Below are 6,000 nucleotides of genomic sequence, written 5' to 3'. Positions count from 1 at the left end.
GTTAAAAAATCATCAGGATCTGCTTAAAAAGCAGAACGGGACGTCAGGAATCTGACACGTTTCTGATTTGCTGTGGAGATCTTATACACTAATCTTGCAGAAACTTTTGTCATCCCAAACTTTCTCATGAGAGATGCCCACAACACTCGGCATTATGCCGAGTGTCAATCGTCGATCAGCCATCATCATGCCATGAACACAGATATTGTTTTCCGGAACGGTTGTTATTGAAGACCAATCTGGACGAGATTCATCGTCAAGACTCTCTTATAGTCAACAGCCCACTTCTTTACAGTGGAAACGGTAGGGGCATCATCCCCTAAAGTGAAGACCATGTCATCCTGCATCTGTCTTCCAGTTCGCCATTTAAATTGCAGGTATGACCTGCATATGGCCAGTTTTGCCCAATTCTGGTGTTTTGTCGTGATTTCAATGGTTAGTTCAAAAGATCTGTGACAAAGACAATAATAACTCCACAGATTCAGTTCTCATTAATTAAATGATTGTTTCAATCCCACTTAGACTCAGAACTTTTCAGTCGTTTCTTGTACTATTCTGTAACATAATGTGTTATTTTGTATGGCATATAAAACTTGAGTTCTTGAATGCTATTTTAAGATTAAAAATAATTATGTTTTAATTTACTCAGACATAAAAATTTATTAGTTACCAGAAATATATCTGCTAATTAACAAGCATTTAGTCCTTGTATATTGAATCTACAATATGTTACTTCCACAAAAATAGACCGAAATATACTTTTTGTCTACTTGAAAAAAAAAAAAAACAGGAGCGGTTCAATGAAGCCTGTAGTTGTATCGGATATTGGTTTGATAAAGGTAAATGAAAAGCAGATATATTTTTGTCGGTAGGTTTATGGACTTTCCGCTGGGTACGGATTATCTTAAATCAGGTAACTCTTTTCATGGCGAATAGGCAATAGCTGATAAAGACTGATTTTAGCTTCAATTGAGAATTTTGCCATAGGGGGAAATGCTTTAACCTACAGATTTATTTGATTTGTTAATGATCTCATGCTATCAAAACTTCAATGTTTCATTTGAGACTTTCAGTTTCGAGGATATACACCTTTTGAAAAAGTTAATAAGTTACTTTCTTGTCCATACCTGTTGATGAAGAATACATGTACACCCAAGCACAACGAACTACCACCAGAGAGGAAGAATATCGTTGAAATGTAAATTAACAATTGGGATATTAAGGACTCTTTGAGATTGATGTTTTCTCATCTAACCGAGAAGCGATTCTGAGATGGTTACTGTCCGTTTCCACGACTTGAATATTAATACGCTTTCTGACACAAAAGACAATTCCTTATTTACTATTTTACTTTTCCCTTTTCCTTATTTACTCAGACTACCAAACAGTACAAGGTGTTCTAAATGTAACGTATTAGTAATCTTAATACTCGAAAAGTCACAAGAGAATTTCTTTTTACAGCATAAAATTGCATGAAGTTAGCATGTATGTTCACTTGAGGGGAAAACACGTCATATACAATCATAGGAAGCACTCTTCTTAGTCAGAAATTACGCAACACAAATGAAAGAGTTTATTTTGTTTTGTGAATGAATCAAAGGAAAGTAGTAAAGTTGCACCCGGAATTGGCCACAGTTAAAACTTTAACCGCTAATTATTGGTTAAAATAGGACTTTGGTTTACTGGGTGGTACAGGAATTGTGTAATTGTTATTAATTACTTGTAAACAAACATAGCGAATTAATCAACATAACCTTGAACCCAACGTTTTCAGTTCATGAGGGCTCGGGAGATACACAGGGCACATCATGGAATTAGTAACATTACAACTATATTTCAATGTCTTTGTCCCTCGATCCCGCCTCCCTTCCCCATCTCTTTCTTGCGACTTTAAGCTATATTTTCGACGGATTTCACAATTTTTGAAAGTGGACTTCTCCACTGTATTGTTCATCTGAAAAAAAACTGTATCCTATTCCAATATCCCATAAAAAAAAATTCAGCCTGCCATGGCACAATACAGGAAAAAAACCCGCTAAATTTCCCCTTGCATGACAGGCCCAAAAATCTTTGATAGGCATATCTAGGTATACAAGCGATAACAATAGTTGAGGTCCTAGCGCTAAAGATCTTTATATTATTTGAGTCGCTTAATTAGAGCACGAACATGTCTTGGTGTACACTGAGTGATGACGAATGTTTTGAACCTGCTCTACGAGAAGACGAAACATCTCGGAACATTCCATTGTCTCTCCAATCTGATGGCAAACATAATACCATACTAAACATCAAACATTATGTTCTTGAATAATGTTTGTTGTTTGTGATTTAGAGTGAATCAAACGTTATATCATTAATTTGCATTAATCGATATCTTTATTCAGCAACTTTATTTTCGTTTACTCTCAAATATCATTACGTGCTGAATAACGGAAACGGAAATAGTAAAACGGTTATGATGAGAGATAGTTCTGGTAAAGAGACACGCTGAGCAAGAGAGGAGACAATCCATCTGATTTATTCAATCATAGTAGAGTGCCTTTCAAATAAAAAATTGTCTTTGTAAATGTTATTCGACATGTTCATTGAATGCCATTATGTCATTCCGTCATAGACATTCATAGTGGACAGCTCAAAAAGCCATTAGGATTTATTAGTCACAATGTACTCTATGATAATTAAATGAAATCTAAGTTTTGTCTCGCAAATATTTAAGGCTTAAGTACCATTTGACACACTTCTTGCCTTCGTACCCGATGCTTACGCCTGATCTGACCATTTTTATTTCACATCCAAGACTGAGATGCACTGACTTCATGAATAGGAACCTACATAATGCGAAAATGACTTGTTAAAATTACTGCAATCAAAAAGACACGTGATTCATCAAACAATACTAACAAAAGTTCTGCTTTGGTTTCCAAATATCTTGTAATAGCTTACTTTCGTACCAAGTACTGATCAAATCTTCCATTCTAAAAACCTACAGTAATATCTCCGGCCCACACACTGCATTTTAAAGGTTGCTATAATCTTGTAAATCATTACCAAGTAAGCTGCTCATTAACCCAATTCCAACATTAAGATTTATTTCTTGTTAACAAAATTTCAAGGAATAAATAACTTTTTTCATATTTGGAAATCTTGACAGCAAGATTAGTATTAGTTGGTGTATTTGAATGACAGCGGGTTAGTACCCTGTGGGCTACATCATGACAAATATCAATTTACAACAACTCTGTCGTAGAGGGGGTCGTATATCCTAAAATTGTAATTTTTATACATATATTACGGGCGTCATTATTCCGCAAAATTAATTTGTTTCATGTATTACCGAATTGATGAAGTCTTTGATTCCAATACAAACTTTATTGTAAAATGTATAATATAGGATATGGTTTTGCATTCTCATTAATATCTTTTCGTGACAATCATTAACCATCTCATTAACTAAGTTACATCTTAAAATGTTGAGGGCGTTTTGACATAACACATTGCATGTAATAAATATTTTCAAAATATCTTGTGTACTCTTCGTCAGTATAAATTATAAAATATAAATTAGGATGTAGGCCTAGTCAAATAATGCTGGTTCAAACTTGCTGTAGTAACAAAAATAGCGCTATTCTAAAATATACTTGACTGCAAATCTTTTTGATGTTTCAGAAGATAATGAGGTCCTGAAATTTGGTTGTCAAATTGGTGCCTTACTTCTCCATAACGTAGTTAAAAACAAACATTATCGTCAGAAGGACCTCAAAATCTATTTGAGTACAACATTTTGAAACACATTGTCGTTCATAATTCAAGTTTTGGCGTCTATTGCATATATTTCATTTCCGAAATGGTAATCATGTTATATGTTTGAATGACAGTTGGAACTGATAAATATGACATTAGATCCGGGTACATTAGAAAGCCAATATTCATGATAATTTTAAGTAAAAACCTAAAATTAGAACCCAATTTAGCTGCGATCTTTTGTCAAAAACCTCTCACTGGTCGTCTATAACAGATGAGGCATGTCTTTTGTAACTGATCCATCGATCATTGTACCTATTCCCTAACACCACTAATTTGTTGGTGATGTACGAGGGTAGTATGCCTACCTCATTGTTCTCTCTCTCTCTTTGCTTTCTCTGGGTGGCTTGCAATCTTTAGTCACAAATGCAACTGCCGAGCAAAACGTGTGCCTCTCTATACTATTTGACTACTGTGCTACAATACATTCAATCATAAAAGCGACATTTCAGCGTTTTAGCGAACAAGGAAAAAAATGCGACGAAAGACTAGCCCGGGTTCGCGGGCAACAGAAAGTAGACCCGATACATTTATTAGATAGCGACCTGTAATCTACAGCTCTGACTTCATACGACAACAATCACGATGTCATTAGTTCCTTCCTGTCATCTTGGCATGCTACAAGCCCCATCACACTTATTTACCATATTCTCTTGCTTCTTTTTAACTGGATATTGCAAAAGATATCTAGGCTACAGTCGTCGAAATAGTATGATGGAGCTCAATATCAGCCAGTGGAACTGCCAAAGAAGAAGTGCCAAAAAGATCTTACAATTTTAGACATTAGATAATCTGTTTTTACATCGGTTGCAAAAATATTATATATACAGAGGCTCAGCAGCTATTAAGCCCCTTGCCACAAATATAATTGCAATGATGCCCAACGAGGGGTGCTTTAAAAAGTGCGACAGACATCGATTCTATTTATGTCTATACATTATAGATTTTCTAAGCTTGTAATCATTAGGTGAATTAAATATTTAAGTCTAAAATAAATTCGCCCGCACGCGGCATGATTCCCTCTAACTAAATAGCGGGGTCACGTTCGCTGATAAAAATAACACATTTAGCGACAAAAATAACTCGACTACTATAGTCCATGTAACCAACAAAGGAAATCCACACAAATATATTAGATTATTAGCCAGCTAGTTTGATTTAATTTATACCGGAAGTGACCATTATGTGAAAACAATTATTCAGAGTTGGCTTGTCGGTTGGATAACCAAACTATCGAATTGTATTGGGAAAGGAAGACCAGACCGATCAAATTGACCAAATTAGTGTGTTTATAATTTGGTTTCTTCCACCGTCGACGGATTATATATAACTCAATGGTTGTTAATTAATAACCAGATGGTAATATCGGATGGTTGGTATGCCAATAACTATCACCGATCTGAAAATTCAACAGAGCGAGTATTATTGCCCACGCGCCATTCGTGGATAAAACATTTTTGCGGTTACCGAAAATCATGTTTTAGGTGCAAATTCAGTCGTCAACGGTGGTTACAACCGGAATATCTGCTCTAATGATTGGCGGATATCACGCGTACAGTTGACAATTCAGTTCCAAATAATGAAGTATATATTTCCGACTACCCACCTTCCAGTATTTATTTTGACTAATCATTAGATTATTATTGTCCTATAGTTCAAGCATTGGCTGAAATTCAAAATTGTCGGCAATATTTAGGTAAGGTTTTTTTTCATTACCAGTTAGTATTGGACAATTCCGTGATTGGTAGTAGTGGGTGTAGTGCGCGAAGCAGACCATTCTCACTCATTTCGAAAAACCTGATGGTACTTCTGTATGGAGGAACTACTACCACATTCTCGATTTTGCCATACTTTGGATGAGATTTTGATTAACGGAATTTTGTCTTGCTGGTACGGATTTTTTATTGATAGATATTAATTCTTAGTATCTTCTCCAAGAACACCGTCTAGTATATCGGTTGTTATCTACGCAGACTCTGAACTTCTTTCGTCGAGAATATAATGAATTAGGCTTCTTCTGGATCTGCAGGAATACGATTAATAAAAGTCTCGAGAGGTCATTCGGTAAATTTATTTAATTAAGACACGGTGCTAAAGTGAGATAATACGCTTTCACAATAGAACAGCTAAATAAATATAACCAATCTTCACAACACCATGTTCTCACTTCTTGTATATAATCAGGGAGATGATTTCCCG

Source organism: Lottia gigantea (genome assembly GCF_000327385.1).
Source record: "Lottia gigantea unplaced genomic scaffold LOTGIsca_14, whole genome shotgun sequence".
NCBI classification, from domain to species: domain Eukaryota; kingdom Metazoa; phylum Mollusca; class Gastropoda; family Lottiidae; genus Lottia; species Lottia gigantea.
This window is presented reverse-complemented; position numbering follows the sequence as displayed.